The sequence below is a fragment of the Mauremys reevesii genome, linkage group 2, assembly GCF_016161935.1.
Source record: "Mauremys reevesii isolate NIE-2019 linkage group 2, ASM1616193v1, whole genome shotgun sequence".
Lineage (NCBI taxonomy): Eukaryota > Metazoa > Chordata > Testudines > Geoemydidae > Mauremys > Mauremys reevesii.
The window spans coordinates 11,535,053-11,558,883 of record NC_052624.1 but is presented as its reverse complement, the minus strand read 5'-3'; the positions used below and the strand labels follow the sequence as shown (position 1 = coordinate 11,558,883).

Genomic DNA, 23,831 nt, shown 5'->3' with positions numbered 1-23,831 from the left:
CCCGGAAGCAGCCAGCACGTCCCTGCAGCCCCTGGGGAGAGCAGGGGGGCTCTGCACACTGCCTCCGCCCACAGGCACCACCCCAGCAGTTCCCATTTGCCACAGTTCCCAGCCAATAGGAGTCAGTGCTTGGGGCGGGGGGCAGCACGTGGAGACCTCCTCCCGCTACCCAGGGCTGCAGGGATGTGCCGGCCGCTTTCGGGAGCAGCATGGGGCCAGGACAGGCAGGGAGCCTGCCTTAGCCCCGATGTGCTGCCGGACTTTTAGCGAGCTAAAGTCTCCCGGTTTGGCTTCAGTAGCCTCCGGGAGATAGAACCCGATTCCGGGAGACCCCCGGCGAAATCGGGAGGATTGGCAACCCTACCACTGAGGCTTAAGAGTGAGCTAGTTGTCAAGCAACTCAGTGGCGTCAGGCCGTACGTGGCTTTGTGCAGTGGTTCTCAACGCTTTTCTTTCTGAGCCGCCACCCCCAACATGCTATAAAAATCCCAGGGTCCACTGGAAGGGGGGGGGGGCTTCAGCCACTGGCAGGGAGGGTGCTCAGGGCTTTTGCCCTGTGGGGCACTGGGGCTCCAGGCTCCCTGCTTTAGTCCTATGGGGTGCCAGGGCTCGGAGCTCCTGGCTTTAGCCCTGTGGGATGGAGGAGGGTGGGTGCTTGGGGCTTCTGCCCCATAGGGTGCCAGGGCTCCAGGCTTTGGCCTTGCAGGGCTCCAGGCTCCCAACTTTATCCCTTGGGGGGGCTGGTTCAGGGCTCATGGACCCCCTTGGTTGAGAACCACCTGCTTTGTGCATACCCACCTGAAGCATGGGGAGTTTACTGGCAGAAATTTAGCCAGCTAGGGAATTTAGGTCCCTCCAAGATTAGATACAGCAGCGCAAGGCTTTTTGAGGGGCTTAGTGGTGCCCAAAGTGGCAGTAGGGGCCTCAGGCCTAGCGCCTCAAAGGCATCTCAGTGCCTAAGGCTCATTGAATTCAGTGGGAGCTCAGCCGCTTTCAGGAGCGCAGCCAGGGCCGCCCAGAGGATTCCGGGGGCCCGGGGTCTTCGGCGGCGGGGGGTCCCTTCCGTTCCGGACCCGCCGCCGAAGTGCCCAGAAGACTCGCGGTGGGGACCCCCCGGCCGCCAAATTACCGCCGAAGCGGGACCCGCCGCCGAAGTGCAGCCCAGTCTTCGGCAGTAATTCGGCGGAGGGGGGCCCCCGCCGCGGGTCTTCGGGGCATTTCGGCGGCGGGTCCCGGAACGGAAGGGCTCCCCCGCCGCCGAATTACCGCCGAAGACCGGGCTGAACTCGGCGGCGGGTCCCGCTCCATCTTCGGCGATAATTCGCCAGTGGGGGGTCCTTCCGCCCCGGAGCGGAAGGACCCGCCGCCGGCGAAGACCGGGAGCGAAGAAGCTCCGGGGGCCCCTGCCCCGCAAGAGTTTTCCGGCCCCCCCCGGAGGGAGTGAAGGACCCCGCTCCAGGGGCCCCGAAAAACTCTGGTGGGGGCCTCTGTGGGACCCGGGGCCTGGGGCAAATTGCCCCTCTTGCCCCCCCCACTGGGCGGCCCTGAGCGCAGCCCTGGGCCCTCTGTGGCTCTGACCCCAGGCGCCTCGAGCGCGCTGTGGCTACGGCCCGGGGTTAAGAAATCAGTGAGCGCGAGAGACGGCACGTGGCCTGTTCTGAAAGACACAGTCACCGGCGAGCCGAGGGGAAAGGAGCCCCGGGCACTTGACAAAGCCATTCCATCAAGGTCTCCTCGCTGAGCTGAATGAGTCCGAATGACGCCAGTGCCAGCGGCCGGATGGGCTTGGCGTGTGTCTGTGCGCGTTTGAATTGGCTGAGTGAGTCAGTGTGTGTTTGTGGAAATGAGAGACGCATCTCAAGGCCGATGGCGGGGGGAGAGTGGGGCTGTTTGCGCCAGTGGAGCTGTTGTGAGGGAAACAGCTTTCAGGCCTCACGTGCACAGCGGGGACGGTAACCAGGCTGCGTATTCTAGGTGCTTTTAGTGTTTGCATAAAGCCACGAGGAGCATTTCACTGTCAGAATGCCTCCCCCGGCGAGTCAGCTCTGAAGGACGGGTTAATGGACTGGTGCCACTCCTGGCTGGTGTATTCCTTGTAGCCACTCTCATTAGAGAGAGCACCCAGAGGTCAGGTGGGTTTTCCTCCCTAATATGAGTCCATTTGATTAATGGTTCTACAGCGTGTGGTTGCTGAATGTGACTAGACAGCAGCTGTGTGCAAGCAAGCGTGGCTGACTTTCTAGGACTGGGTCAATGTATTTAGGCCCAGATCCTCAAAGGTATCTAAGCCTCTAACTCCCACTGAAATCAATGGGAGTTAGGCATCTTCGAGGATGTGGCCTGCTCCATTCCCCTCCCCCCACCCCCAAGCCCATATTCTTAGTTATTCCATTCCTGCATGTGGGAAGGGAAAAATAAACTCTATATACTCTATTCTGGGGTCATGCATGGGCCTATCCAGCCCTCTGGTGCAAGTTAGAGCAGCCTCAGGGCTGCTCTAATTTTCAACTTTCCAGTTTCTTCCCATAATCCTCTGTGGGCCCAGGGGAGCAGAGACTAGTCCCAGTGCATTGTACTCTGGCCATGCCCCTAGTTTGCCCTTTAACCAGGTATTGCTAGCAGGGATGGGTTATAACCCTTATGTCAGATAAGGTGGTCCCTATACAAGGGATCTTCTCAGGGAGCTGTTCCCACCCACTTTAAGGCTCCTTTTTGCTACCAGTGGGACATAAATGGTGAATCAGGCCCCCTATTTTTGTATTTACCACCTCCCCCCACAATAGAAGGGAAACCGTGAGAGGGACGCTCCTGGATTGTGGGGTTTAATATTATTTTCTGCTGCCCAGGGCAGCAAAACACAACTCCACTTCTGTAGCTTGAAAGTAGCTGACACACGCAGTTCCTTGCAGGCCATGATCTGGCGGTACTTCGCAAATGTTTGTGAACTAATTCTCACAATACTCCTGCGTGGGTGGGAAGACTCACTAGCCCCATTTTTAGATGGGGGAAACTGAGGCACAGGGCGATGGGCTGATTTAATTCGAGGTCATGGAGGTAAATTCATAGAAGCCCCAGCTTTTGTGACTTCCAGTCCTGTACCAATTACACAAAATGATCCTTCCTCCTATGCGGAGTCTTGCATCCAAAGCATATTACACTCAGACATTAATGCATTCTGTCCTAGTGAGCAGGAGGGACATGTTAGCCAACATTTAAATATGGGGAAGAGGATATAGGGAGGAGTTAAGTGGCTTCCACAAGGTGGCAGAGAAAGGTCCTGCCCTAGCACTTGGCCAACACATCTCCCAAGTTGTCCTCTTCTCTTAAGCCTTTCTGTCAATCTTTCTGGGTGTGAATGTGCCCTTCATTTAAGAGAGCTGTAAGAGACAGTTAAGGACCCCCACCTCAAACAAGGCATAACGGAGACTCCCAGAAACTAGCACCATGTGGGCAGGGGGCTCCACTGATATTTTTGACTGTGTGGGAGTGTGACAAGCTGAAGTGCAGACAGAAACTAAGAGAACAAGGAGTCTGGTGGCACCTCAAAGACTAACAGATTTATTTGGGCATAAGCTTTCATGGGTAAAAAACCCACTTCTTCAGATGCATGGAGTGAAAATTACAGAGACAGGCATAAATATACTGACACATGAAGAGAAGGTATTTACTTTACAAGTGGAGAACCAGTGTTGACAGGGCCAATTCAATCAGGGTAGATGTGGTCCACTCCCAATAATTGATGAGGAGGTGTCAATGCCAAGAAACTAAGAGGGTACCCAGAAACACACATGGACAGAGACACAAAAGCAAGCCCTGGGAGAAGCCTGGAGAGGGTCTGAGTTAGGGGTGCCGGCTCAAGGAAGCTGGGACCTGTGAGCATGGACACCGGCTCCTGTTATTTTGGTTCCTCTTGTGTTCAGGGAAACAGGACTTGGTACCTCCTCTAAATAAACAAGATTGTGTCAATGGTACCAGACTCCATCTTCAATTTCTCCTCATAACTGGAACAACCTACACAACCCCAAATTTTTGGCTAGAGTCTAAAAGGGTAAAACTGGGGTCAGGTGTGGGATCCAGGTTCCAAGGAGAGACATTGTGAGCAGGTATTCCTGTTGAACCAAGAGGGAACAAATGAAGGCGGTGCTCACAGAAATCAATGATGGCCAGGAGGAACTGAAAGAAGACCTAAAATGGGAGCTGAAGGTTTCCCTGAGGGAGCTCAGAGATAACTAGATGACATCTTTGTTGGGACAGCAACTGCTGAGTGCCCCAACAGATTGGGAAACCCAGATACAACTTTGCCAGGTTGGAGTTTCCCAGTCTGTCTGAGCACTGTCTGGGCTAGTTTGTCATCAAAATAGGTCAATTTGGAACTTGATAACAAAGATTAGCTGCAGCAAGAATGTAAGGAGCTAAAATATCAGGTCTGGAAATCAAAGGGTCGCAGACCACAGTGGAAGACAGCCACCTGGATGAGGAATTGAGCCAGTCAGAGGACCTGGGTAAGACCAGAGGTTTACAGTTGTTTTCTACCGTGTTTGTAACCCCCAGAGGGGAGAGGTCAGGCTGTCCCAGCTCAAATAATGAAAAAGCCCACTGTCATTGAGGGAAAAACTCCCTGCAAGGCTTATTTGGCTCAGTTCAACATTATAGCCCTGCTGAATGGTGGGGAAGGTTGGCTTCCAGCAGCAACGTGAGTGGCCCAGATATGATAGTGCTGCAGAACTTACCTCCAGAAAAGAGACTGATGATTCAGAACTGGTACAAGCCCTTGACATGGGGTTTGGAGCAGGGGTGCCATTTAGGGTGGCAGGGAAGGACTTAAACCCTCACCCCTGAGTTTCGTAGGGGAGGTCTACTCACATCAGCCCAAGATGGAGCTCTTAACTGCAATAGCTTGAGTGTGATATGTGGAGTTCGGAAGCTGGGAGCAGCACAGCCTTTGCGGTAGGGAGTTTGTTTATAAACTGAGGCAGGGTGATTAAGATAACAAAAGGTTTGTCATTAAAGTAAATTAATGATCCTGAAAGCACTGCCAGGCACTTCAGTTAAAAGATAGGAAACAAAGGGTAGGATTAAAAGGTGAAAATGGAGGGTGGTAAATAGTGATAAAAACAACCAGGGAGTCCTTGTGGCACCTTAGAGACTAACACATTTATTTGGGCATAAGCTTTTGTGGGCTAGAACCCACTTCATCAGATGCATGGAGTGGAACAGACAGTAGGCAGGTATAAATACCCAGCATATGAAAAGATAGGAGTTGCCTTACTAAGCTGGGGATCAGTGCTAACCAGCCAATTCAATTAAGGTGGAAGTGGGCTATTCTCAACAGTTGACAAGAAGGTCTGAGTATCAGCAGGGGGAAATTAGTTTCTGCAGTGACCCATCCACTCCCAGTCTTTAATCAGGCCTAATTTGATGTGTCCCTCAGGGGTCTGTACTGGGACCAGTCTTATTCAACATATTCCATTCATAAATGATCTGAAAAAACAGTGAGGTGGCAAAATTTGCAGATGATACAAAACTACTGAAGATAGTTAAGTCTGAGGCAGACGAGCTACAAAAGGATCTCTCAAAACTGGGTGATTGGGCAACAAAATGGCAGATGAAATTCAATGTTAAATAAATGCAAAGTAATGCACATTGGAAAACATAATCCCAACTATACATATAAAATGATGGATCTAAATTAATTGTTACCACTCAAGAAAGAGCTCTTGGAGTCACTGTGGATAGTTCTCTGAAAACATCCACTCAATATGCAGTGGCAGTCAAAAAAGTGAACAGAATGTTGGGAATCATCAAGATAGGGATAGATAATAAGACAGAAAATATCATATTGCCCCTATATAAATCCATGGTACACCCACACCTTGAATACTTCGTGCAGATGTGGTTGCCCCACCTCAAAAGAGAGATATTGGAATTGGAAAAGGTTCAGAAAAGGCCACAAAAATGATTAGGGGTATGGAATAGCTTCCATATGAGGAGAGATTAATAGACTGGGACTACTCAGTTTGGAAAAGAGACGACTAAGGGGGGCTATGATTGAAGTCTATAAAATCATGACTGGTGTGGAGAAAATAAATAAGGAATTGTTATTTACCCCTTCACATAACACAAGAACTAGGGGTCACCAAATGAAATAAATAGGCATTAGATTTAAAAAAAAAAGTATTTCTTCACAGTCAACATGTGGAACTCTTTGCCAGGGGATGTTGCGAAGGCCAAAACGATAACAGGGTTCCTATAAGAACTAGATACGTTCATGGAGGATAGGTCCATCAATGGCTATTACCCAGGGTGGGCAGGGATCTAACACCATGTTCTGCATGTCCCTTGCCTCTGTTTTCCAGAAGCCAGGAGTGGGCAACAGGGCAACTTGATGATTGCCTGTTCTGTTCATTCCCCCTGGGGCATCTGGCATTGGCCACTGTTGGAAGACAGTGAGCTAGATGGATCACTGGTCTTACCCAATATGGATGTTCTTATGTTCTTATATAGAACCCAGATGTATCTGCCCCCAGCTGTAACCCACTAAGAGCCTGCTCTCCTCCCAGAGCTGGGATAGAACCCAGGAGTCCTGACAGAGTCTCTCTCTCTCCACAGAGTTAGTAATAAGGTAAGAATATACATTAAAAATTTAAACCTAACCAGTTTCCCTTAAGTGACTTGCCACAAGATGTCAAAACATGTTATTAGAGCTGAGTGGGTTTAATATTTATTTAATTTTCTTTCTTTCATAAAGGATTAGATACAGGGCTCCTGTCAGCTAATTGCAAAGTTATCTGCCAAAAACTGGAGTTTTCAAGTGCCTAAGGAGCCCCCCGGAATCACGGTTACAGTTTCCTCCCCCATATCAAACTCCAAAATGGCGCCCCTGGTTTGGAGCCCATTCTTTGGAGGTGGAGTGAGATTGGGAGCTGACAGCTCCACCACCTGGCCTGGATCGGGGCTGACAGCTCCTGGCTGCCATGAAATAGCCTCGCAAGCCCCTGAGGGGTTGGGACCCCCAGTTTGAGAACCCCTGATCTAGAGTATGTAGGGGACTGGTTCCAACACAGTGCAATACACTTAAAAGCAGGGGTGTGCACAAGGCTGGGGGGGAGGGGGGTCAAGCAGGGACACAACCCCCCACAATAATTGGCAGGGACACAGAGCTCCTCCAGCCCTGGGGCTGTGGCGGGGAGAGCGAGCTCCGGCCCCAGGGCTGCAGTGGGGGCACAAAACGTGCCCCTCCAAAGACAGTCACATTTAAATTCCTGCGCACGCCGCTGCTTACAAGGAACAGCGGAATGGTGCAGGAGACTTTCTGGTTAGGAATCAGGAGGTGTTCTCCCATTCCAAGAGAGAGAGAGGCGGTACTGTACTGGGCCAGCACAAGATTGATAGTGGGGGAAAGCAACTTGTTAAAGAGCCACCTCACCATTTATCAGGAGCAAAGAGGGCAGACACAGTACAGGCCATCTAGGAAATTCTTTAGGACGTCCTTGGGCCTCAGCTGTTAAGGAAAAGGATGACAGATTGTGTGTGGCCCATATAAACCGAAATGAAGTGGAAGTGGGTCCAAAACAGACGGGAAAAAAACTGCTTTCACAGCAGGGCAAGGCCTGTGGCAATTTAAAGCAATGGCTTTTGGCTTGTGCAATGGACCAGCCACATATGGCAGCCGAAAGGAGAGGCTATTACAGGGCACGCCTCTCACAGCATGGCTGTTATACATAGATAATATCCTGGCGCATGCTAAAACACTGGAGCAAGAACTGAGCTATTTACAAATGGTCTGCGATGAGCAGAAGGTGGCCAGTTCAATTGCAACTACCACCAAAGAAATGTGTTGTTTAAAAAAAGAGGTAATTTGCCTTGGGCACACCATCAGCGAGCAGGGAATTTTCACTGACAAAGAAAACGGAGACTGTACAGCCACTCGCAGCTGTGCAAAGTTATAGGTCTCTGCTCCCATTACAGCAGGTTCATTTGTGGGCTTGCCAATATTGCTAAATCACTGCATAGCTGGGGGAGAAAAGGAAACTGTTTCAGCGCTCAGCAGAGTATGATGTAGCAATTTCAGAGGGGGAAGAAGGTTCTGGTGACTGCAGCTGGCTTGGCCTCTCCATGTTTCAAACCCTTCTCATACACGGAAGGTAGTGTTTATGGCTGGGGGTAGTATTGATACAAGGGACTTGAGAGAGTGGCAGCTTATTGGAGCAAAAGTCTAAGGTCTCCTGAAAGATATGACTGTGCCATCTGAAAGGAACTCTTTACAGTGATTAGATCTAGAAACCATTTTCATCACTCTCTGTATAGGATGGAAGTTTTGGTCGGGACAGACTAGGCATTCCTGTAATGGCTCTTTAGATTCAGGAACCCTGAGGGAGAGCTTGCGAGATGGTTGAAGAAACTACAGTGCTGCAAGTTCACAATTACACACAGGCCTGGCCATAAGCATGGTAATACTGATGCCTTGTTAGGGTACTGTTTGCAATTAGCCCCTCAAGGAAGAGCGGAAGGAATAGGTTGCCCAAGGGGACAGGTGAGCTTCTGATCCTATGAGTTGCAGAAGTGCACAAGTTCCTGGTTCATCCGCTGGAACAGGGGATGTGGGGTTGTAGGAATGCGCTTCAGAACAACTAAAAACTTCACCAACAGAGGATCTGGCTAGCAGAATAGCATGTGACTGGCCAATCAGTTGGCAAACACAGCCACCCTCGAGCACAGCATCCCCTTGGGATACCACTGTCCAAGTTTTCTGGTCACAATGGGACTGCTAGGTGTTTAAAGAGGAAGTAGTGTATAGATGATGGGAGAAACCAGCAAGACACAGAAGGAAAAGCCAAGCAGCAGCCTGGAAGTACTGTGTGGCCCTGGTAGGAGCCTAAAGAGAGGCTTTGCATTGTAGTTGCTGGCTGAAAGAGGCTTGGTCCTGTGAGCGATTGATGCTGTCTCCTGTTATTTTGGTTCCTCCTGCATTCAGGAAAACAGGACTTGGTACATTCCTTATAAATAAACAAGATTGTATCAAAAGGTACCAGAGTCCATCTTCATCCATCTTCAATTTCTCCCCTTAACTGGAACAAACTGTGCTGCAAGACCCCAAATTTTTCACTAGTAGCTCAGGTCAAAAGGGGTAACAGGAGGTTAGTACCAAGTAATTGGGTGCAATGTGCTCTCGGGGTGGGATCTTTGCTTTGATAATACAGTGAGCCTTGAGGAAAGGGGACTGGAACTGTCTTGTCTTCAGAGTTTTTATTTTTACCTATCCCAGCTGGAGACCCTGTCCACCGGCTTCCAGACCCCTTCATTCAACCTTCATGAAGTGCTCCATGGCTCGCCCTGCAGCAGCCCGGACAGATGGCTCCTTGTCTTGTAGCAATGAGGCCAAGGCTAAAAGGAAAATAGAAAAGGGGTGATCATCCCAGAGCACAAACTGCAACAGCCACTAACCAGAAATCACAGCACAGAGAGAATCCAAGATATGTTCAGTTTGTGCATTAATCTCAGAAATGTGTCTGCTTATGGTTAGTCTGGTTGGTATGAGATAGATGGACGTGACTTCAGTAAAAAGCTACATTGTGACGAAATCATGCCTGAAACTGCTTGGGTCACCCCATTACTGCAGAGTCCAGTTTAGATAGAACTGGGATCCAGTGCAGAGGTTCTTTCAGTTCCAGTGTAGCTAGGTGGTGCCGTATTAAACAAAGGCACTGAAAGGGAATGTGATTTCTGTTTTACTGCACACGGGTCATTTTGCCCGGGTCATTCTGTGCTGGGTGTGTTCTGCTTGTGAAAACGCAGAGGTACGAGTGAAAGTCTCAGCACTTTCGTTTTCTTGGTATAATCTCTATCAGACACCCCACCTCAAACAGAAGCTCTAGCATCATCTCAGGGAGATAAGACTGAATGCAGAGCGAAGGGAAAGGCTGGAGTCACTAAGGGTACGTCTACACTGCAAAATAAAATCCAAGGCAGCAAGTCTCAGAGTCCGGGTCAACTGACTTGGGCTCACAGAGCTTGCACTACGGGGCTAAATATAGTAGTGTAGATGTTCCCACTCGGGCTAGAGTTCAGGCTCTGAGAGCCCCCCCGCCCCCCCACCATTCCCTTACCAGGTGTCAGAGCACGAGCGGGAATGTTTACACTGCTGGTTTTAGTCCTGTCGAGCAAGCCCCAGGCAGTTGAGCTGGGCTCTGAGGCCTGGTCTGTGCTAAAACCGTAACTTGACCCAGCTATGTCATTGAGGGGTGTGAAAAAATCCAACCCCGCATCTCCCCGAGCGACATAGTTAAGCCAACCTAACCCCTGGTGTAGACAACGCTCCGTTGTCCTAGCGAGCGCCTCTCGGATAGGTGGATTAACTACACTGACAGGAGAACCCCTCCCGTTAGTAAGCAGCTCCACTGAAGCACTACACTGCCGCGCCTGCAGCTGTGCCGATGTAGCGGTGTAAGTGTAGACGTAATCGGAGACTCTCTGCCCTGTTTTGGGTTTTTTTTTGCAGCGTTGATGTACTATAAGACACTCCACTGGGTGATAATGTGGACCTGCAGGGAGAGGCAGAGATGTATTGAATGGCCACTGTAATAGACTCTGTACAATGATACCCTCATGCGCAAGCGTTCAGTGGAACAGACCAATGTGCACAGGGGGCCGGGTTTGGTTTTATCTGGGTATAAGGGAGCAATCTGACTGGGAGACAGGGATTTGAGGCTGTCGCTGAGCCTGTAACTTGCACACTTCACTCATTAGCCAAATGGCTCTAGGAACTACCTGAGACAACATGCTTCCCGTGGGGGCAGCTGGTATCTCTCACCCCCTCCACCTTCACCTCAAGACTGTCACAGCTCAGCTGTGCATCACACTGCCAACAGCTTCCCATCCCATGGGCTCAGAGCCTGACCTCTAGTCACAGATGCACCAGCCTCTCTGTGTCCTGGGCCCCACCTCCCGGGACACACACAGGGGAGGCTTCCTGTCTCCTGCCATTGCCCACAGGCCACGGCTGGGGGAGAGACCTGTGTTTGGGAGCAAAATGGGCCCATGAGGTACTTGAGTTACCAACCCTTAGGGATGGGCAGGTTGGTTTCACTTTCACAAAACCTCGGGAGTTAGAGCTGGATTTTGCTTTCAGATCTGAGGCCCGGAAGTTTGGAGAAATGGTTCTGTGTGTGCCCACGGCTGCAATCCCTGGAGAAAAGAGACAGTTTCCCTTTCATGGTTCTCAGGGCCTGGGAATACTTTTGACCTGGGATTATCTGTAATGAGACATAATTAGCACAGCCCTCTGCAAACAGTAGCTTTTCACTTACACTTAATGATATAGGCCAAGTCCATGCACTTCACTGTGTCTGGGTCTGCTAGGAAACCTAAAAGCACAGTGAAGCCAAGCCCTGTTAGTTACTGGGCGAATCTGAAGTTCTGACCTGTTGTCAGGTAAGACTCTCAACGCACTTTACATGCGGAGGGGTGACTTTTACCCAGCAGAATCCTGCCACTGGGTGCATTAGAACAACACGGCCTGATACAGCTTCATTTTGTACAGGGTCTTCCTGAAAAGCCGTGTCCCCAAAATTACAGCGTTAAGCAGACTATTAACAGAGTTAAAGTGCGTGACAAGAGCAGAAGGAGAATGAAATCGACTGGTATGGAGGGGGATGTTTTCAGCTGAGCTATGAAATGAGATGCCGAGTCGGTGAGGTGGTTAGCGTTAGGCACCCAAGAGACACAATGAGAGATGCAGAAAGGCTGTTCCATAAGGTGTGAGCTGCAGAGGAAGAGGCTTTCACACCAACAGCAGCAAGTGTGAAGAGATAATATTTCTCTGTCTCTCTCCACATCCCTCCCAGTTATTAAGTCTGTGAGATTGGCTGGAATGAGTCTATAGAAGGTTTGAGGGTCAAGGGAGGCCATTTTGACATATCCGGAAATGTCTGGGAAGCCAGTGGGGCTACTGGAGGAACGGGTGACAGGGTTTTGATTCTTTGTACCTGTGAGGTGGATGGCGAGAGCAGCATTCTGCATGCACCAGGGCCTGGAGATACAAGAGGAAAGGGAACTGACACAGTCTAGGGGAGATGAGACCAAGCTCTGGGAGAGGATTTGGGCAGAGACGGGGGTGTGGCAGCAGTGCACATGGGCAATGTTAAAGTGATTTGTGGGCCTAGAAGATATGGGAGTTGAAGGAAAGTGCAAGGACCAGGATGATACCAAGGGCACAGTCAGTGGATGTGTAACCCACACACCTCCTGGGTGTGGTGTTCTGTCCCATCTAGCAGCACCGAGACCACTAAAGAGAGAGATAAAATGAGTCTGCTCTGCAGTCATAGCTAACAGCCAGTTTGCCTTTAGCTCATGCGGTAGCGGCTCATGCACTAAGCTCCACAGGTCCCCAGTTCACTTCCGCCTGCTGACGACGGGGGTGTGTTGGCATTACAGATGCATATGGGTGGGGGGAGTTATGGAAGGTGACAGGAGTGATGCAGTAGCTAGAGAACAGCTGGATGGGGACATAACCCCAGAGTGTAGGGCAGGAAGTGGAGAAGACTATCCAGAGGCTGTACGCAGGGGCTAGCAGGCTGTCCCCAAGAGAATCAGAGGAGTTCCCCAGCTGCTAGAGGAGGAATGGGCAGGTGTCCTGGTGTGAGAGCTCTGAGAGGACTGAATTACTAGAGCAATGCAAGGACCGGGGGGAAAGAGGAATTATCAGAGGCTGGTTTGATTTTTTTTCACCTATGAGTGTGGAGGCTGCTTCCCTGATCTCAGTCGTGGGGCTGCTCACATCGCCCAGGCTGCTAATGATGAAGCTGGGGAGCCACCCAGGGTGCTGCTGCTTCTAGGAGAAACCAGAACCCCCCGTGCAGTGTTACAGATACTCCTATGGGCCTGGCAGTGAGCTCAGTGTAAGGGGTCCTCTGGGGAGAGCACACAGCACATCCACATGGGCTAAAACCCCGTGGGAGCAGGGTCCAGCCAACACAGCTCCCCCATCCTGAGCCTGCCCACCCGGATGGAGGAGACACACGTGCGCTAGATCTCATTGAGCTGCGGTGCTAATAGTCAAGGTAGCCCTGGCAGCGCAAGTGGCAGGAAGGACTTGCCTCCCCAAGCGTTCACCCGTCTGAGTCGCTAGATAAGTACCTGGGCCTCTCCCGCTGCTCCCGCTGCCAGGGCAGAGGGCTGGATGCAGTGCTCTGCCGGGCAATTACTCTAAGTAGGGTGACCGTCTTTCCCACAGGGAAAACAGGACACTACACAGGGCTCGGCCAAGCCCCCCACCCACACGGAGCTGGCCCACGCCCCTTGCCCGAGCTCCCCCGACCTGCACAGAGCTGGCCTGAGTGACTCACCCAAGCCTGCTCCTGCACGCGGAGATCCCATGCGCAGGGCTGGCCTGAGCTGCCTGGCACCAATGTGTAACGCCGACAGACCCTGATTGTTGGCGGGCAGGACAACCGGGGACCTCTGGAGCTTAGTGCATGAGCCTCTACGCATGAGCTAAAAGCCCACTGGTGGTTAGCTAAGACTGTAGCAGACTCATTTCTCTCTCTCTCTCTAAGTGGTCTCGGTGCCACTAGATGGGACAGAGCACCACACCCAGCTGATCATCAGTTGGCAAGAGCAAACGGGACAAAAGCCCAGTTTTGCCAAAAAAATGCCCAGGACAACGCTTAAAAAGGGAACTGTTCTGGAGAAAATGAAAGGCCTGGTCACTGTAACTCCAGGACAGTTTGTCAGGACATGATAAATCAGACCTTTGCTTCCTGCCTGGTTCTGCAGCTTCCAGCCATTCCAGGTAGCAGAGGTCTGGATGGGAGGGAGGGATTCACTGACCATATCACCCCTCTCCCTTCTCCAACAAACACACCTCTGAGCCTCATGTTCACAGGTGGACTCACTTTGAATTGGCAGACCTGGTGCAGAACCTGCTGGGTCTGTGTCCAACCCTAATGCCTCCAAGCTCCTCTTCAGGGCATAGCTGGAAGCCTGCAAGACACAGGAGGAAGGAGGTGGTTGACAGTGAGCCACAGAGCTCTGTCGAGTCCTCCCAGCAGCAGGGACACCCCTGCAGAGTGAAGGGTTACCCCCAGTCGCACCCCACAACAGGCTCTCGCCCTCCCAGGTCTGTGGGAGGGGGCTGCTGGTTCCAGCAGTGGGAGAATCCCTGAGCTTTGGGAAACACAGGGGACAACGCTGCCCACGTATGGAAATCCACAGAGGCTTTAGGGGTAGGCTGGGGCGTAGGGCAGGAGAGAGTGAGACCCCCGGCATTTAATAGTGGGACAAAACTAGCAGGAGCTGCTGAGGCCTCAGGTCTCTTCAGACTCACCTGGGCCCCGGCGGGATTCTTGTCCCAGAGGTGCAGCAGCCGGGAGACCAGGCCACTGAGGACTTGGATCATCAGGGCCTTTTGGTGCTTCTTCCCGAGGGTCCCTAGCATGTCCCCGCAGAGCATGGCCGCCCCACAGCGAACCTCATCCCATTCCTGGGGGCAACCCAGGCCGGACATTTCCAGCTCAGGGACACTCCCACCACCTCACAGAGTCAGTGAAGCACAGACTCAGAGAGAAGCACCTGAGCTGGGCAGCAGTGAGGCCAGTACAGACTGGTCTAAAGAACCAGTAATGGAAGGTACAGAGAGAGGGTGGGGGCTCACAGTGCAGCGTATGCCCTGAAGCCTTCAGCACCTGCATCCCAATGGCTTGTGACACAACCCTCTCCTAGATTATTGCATCCAGGGCACATATGCAAGATCCTCTCCACTCCCCCTGTCTGTGTTATTATTTTACTGACTCAATGAATAAAAGGCAGAGGGAAAAGGGAAATGAAGGTGTCTGAGCAACAAGGCAAAGATGATTCCAGGTGAGATGTGCAGCAAGACGCAGAATCAGTGAGGCACCAAGATCTAAGTTGTTGCAGCTGAAGAGAAGGCTCTTGCACCAACAGCAGTGAGATTGTCTGGCTGGGCAGCCAGGAGCAGAAGGAGAAGGTCCATGAGGAGACCAACTCCCTGGAGGTTCTAATGTTACAATTACAATGTGATCCCTCCCACCCCCCAATAAACAGGCACCAGAGCTACGTTAACACCTGTGCCCAGTGTGTCATGGAGCCAAAGCCTGTGACATGAGCAAAGAGCTCATCATCAGCTAAACTAGAGGAGCTCCACTGATTTCAATGGCGCTGTTCTGATGTATGCCAGCTTCCCTCCAGTGGCCGCTGGATTTCCACAGCACTCACATCCCTCTCGCCCCATAATCCACAGCGTCTCACTCCATGTACTTACATCTTCCAGGAATGGCCGGAGGTTCATTACCACAGCAACCTCGACAGCACCAACGTGTCGCCCCGCCAGACTCTGGACGGAGCTCATAAGGGCATATTGGCCTCCAGCACACAGGCACCCAGAATCCATGGCAGCTCTTTTGCCTGCAGAAGAGAAGCTCGTTAGAACCGCCAAGGGGAAGATACTTACTAGAGGTGAGCATGTGGGGTTGGAAGAATTAGGACCCCCAGGCCTTGCCCAGCCCTAACACTGACTCTCCACCTGACTCAGCCCCAATCCTCCCTCCCTGCAGCCCCAGCAGAGCAGAGGTTCGTATGCTGCACACTGGGCCTTAAAACTTAGTGGGGCCACTCAGGGGACCCCGGAGGAGTCCCTGCATCCCTCTATACCAGGGTGGGGAGCAGGGTGCAGTTGCTTTAGCAAATGGCACACGTTGAATGGGGAGAACAGGCCACCGTCATGGCCCCCTAAACACACCAGAGATGGGGAGGGCAGAGTGGGCTGCCAGGCTGCCCCCAAGAGGAGAGCCCAGCACTCAGCAGGCCTCCTGCACAAGGACAGAACCTGTGATCGATAAGGGGCCATAGGGCCTGTCTAGACTGGTTTGGATCAGTCCCGTATGCTGCTGAAACCCTGGGGTTCACCTGCACCAGCCTGAGCTGCAAACCTCCTGACACTGGCCCATCGCTGACAGTGACCATGGAGTGTGATCCTAGAAACCCAGCACCCTGAATGGGCCTCCAATGCCTGATGCTTTAGCTCTTCTTTCGCAAGTCTCCACTGAGCCCCAGGCCAGGCTGTTGGTTCTGGCTGGACAGAGCTGGGAATCGGTTTAATTGCCAGTAGCACTAAATTGCTTGGTGCCGTTACATTTATCATAGGGCAGAGAGCAGGGGCCATGGGTTCCAGCAGCTCTGGAGCTTTCCATTGCAGTGGGTCCAGAGCCTTTGTCTCTCACCGTCAACAGGCAGACAGCTGCCATCCCCTAGTCCTCAGAAGCTGAGCAGGCGGACGGTGGGATCCGGTTCTTGGATTTCGCACCTCACAGCTCTTGTCACATCCAACTTTTGCAGCCGCTTGGCCATGGAACGGCTGCTGAGCAGCTGTGACACACACGGAGCAGGTTAGTTACAGTCTGACAAACAGAGGTCCCAGCATTGCTCTTCCTCTGCAGAGACAGCAGTGCCCACTGGTCTCCTCTCTGATAGAAACGCAGGGCCTGGCAGGGGGAGCAGGGACGGTGGTGTACTAGAAAAGGGCCACAGCTGCACACCGGGATGCGGATTGTAACCCCCGTGTTTGGTTCCAGCTTCTCTCTTCAACGTGCCCCACACAACTCATAGACTCATAGACTTTAAGGTCAGAAGGGACCATTATGATCATCTAGTCTGACCTCCTGCACAATGCAGGCCACAGAATCTCACCCACCCACTCCTGTAACAAACCCCTAACCTATGTCTGAGTTATTGAAGTCCTCAAATTGTGGTTTGAAGACCTCAAGCTGCAGAGAATTCTCCAGCAAGTGACCCATGCCCCATGCTGCAGAGGAAGGCAAAACCCCCCCAGGGCCTCTGCCAATCTGCCCTGGAGGAAAATTCCTTCCCCACCCCAAATATGGTGATCAGTTAAACCCTGAGCATATGGGCAAGACTCACCAGCCAGACACCCAGGGAAGAATTCTCTGTAGTAACTCAGATTCCACCCCATCTAACATCCCATCACAGACCACTGGGCATACTTACCTGCTGATAATCAAAGATCAATTGTGAAACTCAGGTACCATACTGGGGCTGGCCCTGGCCCTGGCCCGGGAAAGGAAAGAGGAGGTTGGATTGTTACTTATGGACAGCGGCACGTGCCAGAGTGTCTGGGCGGAGCTCGGTTGGCTCCCCTGGGAGGAGGCCATGGCCAGCCTCTCCAGCAGCAGCTGCAGGATCTTGGTGGAGGTGGTTGGTTCCTCACTGAGAACCTTCCACAAATCAACCGCAGTGCTGCAGGGGGAGAAGCAGAGACACCGGCCAGGCGGGAACCGCAGTGCTGCAGGGGGAGAAGCAGAGACACCGGCCAGGCGGGAACCGCAGTGCTGCAGGGGGAGAAGCAGAGACACCGGCCAGGCGGGAACCGCAGTGCTGCAGGGGGAGAAGCAGAGACACCGGCCAGGCGGGAACCGCAGTGCTGCAGGGGGAGAAGCAGAGACACCGGCCAGGCGGGAACCGCAGTGCTGCAGGGGGAGAAGCAGAGACACCGGCCAGGCGGGAGGGCTCTGCTGGAACCAGCTCTCCGTAGCTTAGCCATTCCTAAAGGCACCAGCGTGCATTAACCTTATAGCAGTGGTTCCCAAACTGGGGTTCGGGAACCCCTGGGGGTTCACAAAATGCTACAGGGGGTTCTCGGGGAAAAATTCCCTAACGGCAGACAGAGCTTCCCTAGGGACCCAGCAGCATGGGGCCAGCAGTCAGAAGCGCCTGGACTTCCAAGAGCTAAGCAGATCAAAGCAAGCATCTCTATCACACTGAGGAGATTTTAACTTCAAGACTCCTTATAAGAAAGGGAGGTGGATATTTTTTGCTGTTTTTTAAATTAAATAGGTAGCTAGTGTTGTTTTAAAAATTATGATGAAGAACAAGTTTAAGCTTGGTTTTAACATACATTGTTTGCTTGGACTGCTCAAGACCTGAATGCTTATGTAGGAGGAACGCTTTGAGTTGGCTTCTTAAATACCTTCAAGCTGTTTCACATCTGACACTCCTTGATGAAACATAGGAGCCTTGTCTTGTAACAGGCTTATTCAAAGTGGTACAAGCTATGAAAGTGAGCTCTTGGAAGAGTGCTGCCGTTTTTGTAATGTAATAAAAATGTTGTCATGATAAATAATAATTAATAATAAATAGTGTGTAATAAGCATGTCATAAAAACAAATTGTGTATTTCCAAGATCACTGCTTTTATCATTTATACTCAGGTAAAGGAGAAAATCCCTGGAAATATTCATTTTCAGGAGGGGGTTTGCGAGACTTGACGGTTTAGTGAAGCCTTCGGCGGCTTGCCTGTGGGAGGTCCCCGGTCCCGCGGATTCGGCGGCAGCCTGCGGGAGGTCCGCCGAAGCCACGGGACCAGCGGACCCTCCGCAGACATGCCACCGATGGCAACCTGCCTGCCGCCCTCGTGGCGACTGGCAGAGCGCCCCTGTGGCTTGCCGCCCCAGGCACGCGCTTGGCGTGCTGGTGCCTGGAGCCGCCCCTGCTCCCCCCTCACCTCCAACATTCCTGTAATGCAGCCGAAGAGCAGGCTGAGGCCTTCCTTTAGTCCCAGGACAGCAGGACTTGTGGGGCTCTGCTGTGTGACACACCCCTTCCCCGTGCCTATGGGGCGGAAGCCCTGTGTGTATGGGGTAATGTATAATGCCCTGCCCTGGGAACCACTTCCTCCCCCAGACTCTCAGTAACCGATGGTGCATTCACGCCATCAAGTGTGTCCTGTCTCGACTTTGCATCTTTCCCTCCCCTGGGGAAGAGACAAGTTGTCTCATTTAACAGCCATAGCAGCACCAAGGCGCTGCTCCTGCTCTTTACCAGCAGCTGCCTGTTGGGGAACTCTGGGGGCTGCCCCCTTTCCCAGAAGGACAGAGATGATTCCATTTGGGCCTTCCACACAAATCTGTTCTCAGCACCCCCTAATGCCGACCCTGTTTGCGACCCCCCCCAACCCACCCTGCATTGTGACCCCCAAGTTGAGAAACACTGCATTAGAGCAAACCCTCTGCACTCACCTTTAATAGCCCTCCCTCCCCCACTGCCTCCCCCCTTGTTCAGGTTAAATAATGAGCCCCAGGCTCCTAAAAGAAGAGCTGGATGAAAACGTGAAGTTTTGAAAATATTTAACTTGAGATAGGGATACAAGTTCAACAAACATTTCCACACACACACACACACAAACCCTTCCCAGTCCCTGAGTGGTGCTAGTTAATACGATGAATTCATTATTCAACAGCCGAAGCTACTGCAGAGGCAGCAGCCCCAGCATCAAATGTGTGGGAGAGAGGGCAGCAGGCTTGGTTCAGCAACAGGGAAGGGGAAATAGTCCTTCCCTTGGGAGTGGTGGAGGGAAGGTGTGGAGGCCCCTTGCTTGGGCGTGGAGAGGAGGGAACCCTCGAGTGACCCTGCTCTGGACAGTCATGGGGCTGAGTCCACCAGGGCCTCAAAGCAAGGGACTAAAAGGGGGAAAAGCAGAGGAGGAATCCCAGAGAGCCTCCCCACATGACTCTGTGGAGTGACTGTGGATGATGAGGCTGAGAGGAAGGAGGTCGCGTTTAAGGCACTAGGCTGGGACTCAGATGAGTTAGATTCAAGGTGTGCTTCTGTCACGGACTTCCTTCATGACCGTGGGCAAGTCACGCTCCGTGCCTCAATTTCCCATCTGTAAAATAGGGGTGATAATGTTTCCCTTCTCCCAGCCTTCGTCTGACTTGTCTGTTTGGCTTGCAAGCTCTTCAGAGCAGGGTCTCACTCTTACTGTGAGTCTGCACAGCACCTAGCACAGTGGGGCTGGGCGCTCGGTTGGGCCTCCAGGAACTGCTGTAATAAGAACAATCAGTAATGATGACGCAGCCTGTTACAGTTGCTCACTCTCCGGCGCTCCATCCTCCATTTCTATTCTACTATCTACGTGCTATTAAAACTCATATTCCTGATTATCCCGGAGGAAGATCTCCCAGCCAAAGCCATGGAAGCCCCATCCTATGAGACATTTCAAACAAGGCGAATACACTGTAGGGAACAATCCTGCCCTGGGCCCACATGGGGGAAAATAGGAGAAATGTCAATTCCAGATTCAGAACTGGACATTTCCAAAGTCTGAGGATGCTTGGACCCAGATTTTGGGTCATGACTCCCCCTAACCTCGACGATTCAGACCCGGCTGCATCTCCCTGGAGGTCTGGAATGTTGGTTCTCTCCCAAACCACTTCCTTAGCCCAGAATCCTGCTTTTCAAGCCAGACAATTTTCTCCTGCTACTCCTCACCTCCTCTGCAGACACTTGTAACTCCTAAGGAATTGGGCTAGGTACCATATTATTACAAGAGTGCCCAAGGGGGAGAAAAATATTTGGGACCCTTTGTAATGGTGCAGGGCAGGTGTGAGCTGGGGAGCCCAGCCCAGAGGATGTAGGGAGGGTGGGCTGGCCATGTGAACTCTACCCCCTTATTTTGTCTCAGGGTAATGTTAGAAAGTAGAAGAACCCAACCAGGGGCAGCAGATGAAGCTTCCCCTTGGGGAGGCTGGACCCCTGCTCTGACTCTTCCGGCCAAGGACCTGCCCCCTTGCTGCTTTCAGCCCTTCCATGGCCCCAGCTGGGTCGAGCTCTCAGCCTCGGTCGGGACCACTTGCTGACGTGAATTTAGGCTGTGAGTTTTCCAGGGCAGGGACCGGTTTTTACTGGTTCCTCTGAAGCCTCCAGCACCTTAAGAATAAGAAGCTGGTGAACGGGATACTGATTCTCTTATAGTTTTGCCCCAACAGCTCCACAGCCCTGCGTTGGCCTGGGGTGCTTTCCTGGTGGTTAGCTATCATCTTCTGCCCTTTGGTCTCTGTGTCTCCCCTCATTCTCTTCTCCCTTTCAGATCTTTTCTTACTCTGTGTTTCGATCTCACTCTTCATTTTAGGGAGCTGTTTCCAAGAGTTCATTCACAGATATTCAGAGCACAAGACACCGTTGGCGATAATTTAGAATGACCCTTTTGTCTAACACGAGCCATAGAATTTCAGCCAGTGATCCCACTAACTTGTGATGGATCCTGCCCCGGGCGGTATGCACGTGCTCGGGAGATGCCATCTGAAAGGGATGCTGCATCAAAAGGTGCAGAGTCTCTCAAGGGATGTTATTATCATGAGATGATTCTGTACCCAATGGTGCAAACCCCTCAAAGGCCATTGCAATTTGATCCCGTGCCTCATGAGACCCAGTTCTGCACAAAATTATTACAAATGGGTCCTGTGGACTTAGTTCCCTTAAGCCAATTGCTTTACTGACAGTGGCCTGGACAGCCAGCTCCTTGTCCAGATGCAATTTTCCCTGAACTGTTGTGAAAAGAGAAAATGGGTGTTGATCCCACAGCACAAATCACAGAAAACAGAACCCTCAAGGTGCCTCATCTTCCCTTAAAAACATGCCTCAGGCTGACAGAAATACACCGTTATTGCACATTCCAGTTCAAAGCAGAGCTCATGCCCTGTACACACAGTCAGTCCATTTCCAGCGTTGTTAAGCAGCGATTTAGCAGATAGAACACTGTCCCTGTCCATGTAGCATTCACCCCAGGTCTCATTTGTCTTGGGGTGGTTCATGTATGAAATTCCTCATGATACGGGTGATATTCTCAGCACTTTTCCATTGTCTCTGTATATTATTCATATGAGACCCTGCCCGCTTACAGGATCTCCAACACTGTCTCAGAGAGATGGGGTGTCATGCTGATATTGAAGGCAGACCAAAAGGAAAGGCTGGTGCTGCTAAAACCCTCCATTGTGTGACAGAGAAAGGTCAGTGAAATAATCTCATTAAAATGATACCACACAGTGAGAGCATCTGCAGGAGCAGCTGGAAACAAGGAAGAGAATCAATGCTATGTGACAACCGACCTCTTCTCAGATCCACAGTGGGTGCTCCAGAAACCGTAGCTGGGAAATACTAGGGTAATCGCAGGAGAGGCGGAAAATGAAACTGGCTAGAAATAGACCTTGAAAGTGACAAATGGTATATACCCAGTGAAATGTAATAAAAAAATAAATTGTATATTGTGAACAAAATTAGATTGAAAAACTTCTGTCAGTTGTAATAATTTAAAGTATTGTTGGAAAATCAGCTACTGTAGGGAAAAAATAAAAGCAACAAACATTTGCTCATTATTGAATGAGTTTATATTAGAGAACATAACCACAGTGAAGAAGGAAAGGGGAAACAGCTGTTATTATAAAGCCTATGGTGGCCACACCCTACTTGCAAATATCAGAATCATTCCATACTGTAATGCTGTCCCCTTAGTGAAATTAGGGGAAAAGAGAAGAGAGGAAAGCTGTGATCAAGGCACTAGGCGGGGACTCAAGAGATCTGGGCTCAGTTCTGCACGAACCCCTTGTGTGACCACAGGAATGTTACTTCGGCCCAGATCCTCAAAGGTCTTTAAGCTCCTAATGCCCATTAAAATCAATGGAAGTTAGGCACCTAAATCACTCTGGGGACCTGAGCCTTCGTCTCTTCCTGTTTCAGTTCCCTAATCTGTAAAATGGGGCTAATCGCTCTGTCCTACTTTGATACTGGGTCATGAGGCTACATCCATAAATATCTGGGAGATGCTCAGATACTGTGGTGATGTGGACCATGTCATTATAAAGAGAGGAATTGTAAATGCACGCCTCATTTTCACTCAGAGCCTTGTACTGAACTGAAGTCTTTAAACCACGATTTGAGGACTTCAGTAATTCAGACATAGGTTAGGGGTTTGTTACAGGAGTGGGCGGGTGAGATTCTGTGGCCTGCGTCGTGCAGGAGGTCAGACTAGATGACTAAAATGGTCCCTTCTGACCTTAAGTCTATGAGTCTATGAATTAAAGGTAGAATAAAAAGGTTTGTAAAAATCAGTACCATCTCTGTTGCTCCATTTTAAATCTCACCATTCAGAGTCTGAGCTTAAAAAGTGCTGCTGCTTTTAGTCTATATTAACCACTTTTTGCAGGGAATATTTTTCAGGGCCGCCCAGAGGATTCAGGGGGCCTGGGGTCTTCGGCGGTGGGGGGCCCTTGCCGCTGAATTGCCTCCGAAGACCCGGCACTTCTGCGGCAGGTCCCAGGGTGGAAGGACCCCCCACCGCGGGTCTTCGGGGCACTTTGGCGGCGGGTCCCGAAGCAGAAAGACCCCCCGCCGCCGAATTGCCGCCCAAGACCCGGAGCAGAAGAAGCTCCGGGGGCCTGGGCCCCACGCGAGTTTTCCGGGGCCCCTGGTATCGAGTGAAGGACCCTGCTCCAGGGCCCGAAAAACTCTCGTGGGGGTCCCTGTGGGGCCTGGGGCAAATTGCCCCCCATCCCCTTTGGGCGGCCCTGATATTTTTGATAGAGGTGGAAGGATTCTAAAGGAAAATGGTCTTTGGCTGTGTAATAATGTCTGACAGCATGGCTGCAAGGAAAAGGTCTTTTGGGCTAAAGTACATTGGAGCCAACATAGGCCCTGATTCCGCAAAGCACTTAAGTCCACCCTAAGCAGGTGCGTAAATTGCACTGACTTTAATGCTTATGTGCTTTTCTGAATCAGGGATGGAAAGAAAGACTTTGACTAAAATTAAGTGTGACAAGTTAATTCTGGTGTCTGTGCCTTCATCCATAATAATAATAGCTATACATAGTAACTGTGTTCTAGCTGTAGTTAGCAGAGATGCTAAACAACAGGAAATAATTAAAACCTATTTCTGCATATATCTACATAGGTAAAGAATTTTATTTATGTAGGTATTTATTTTGCTATTTCAGGAAATATTTTTCCTTCATGCAAATGAAATCTACTTGG

The 23,831-nt window shown here is 51.2% G+C and overlaps 1 long non-coding RNA gene across 1 annotated transcript in view; it reads left to right on the top strand.

The window, feature by feature from the left end:
* LOC120397423 overlaps positions 1 to 22,034 on the top strand; it is a 79,717-nt gene extending 57,683 nt beyond the window's left edge. Inside the window, exons 2-4 of the long non-coding RNA XR_005593795.1 lie at positions 6,505 to 6,622; positions 15,287 to 15,471; positions 21,729 to 22,034. This is a non-coding gene — a long non-coding RNA (uncharacterized LOC120397423). The remainder of the gene's footprint in view (positions 1 to 6,504; positions 6,623 to 15,286; positions 15,472 to 21,728) is intronic.
* The last annotated feature ends 1,797 nt before the right edge of the window (positions 22,035 to 23,831 follow it).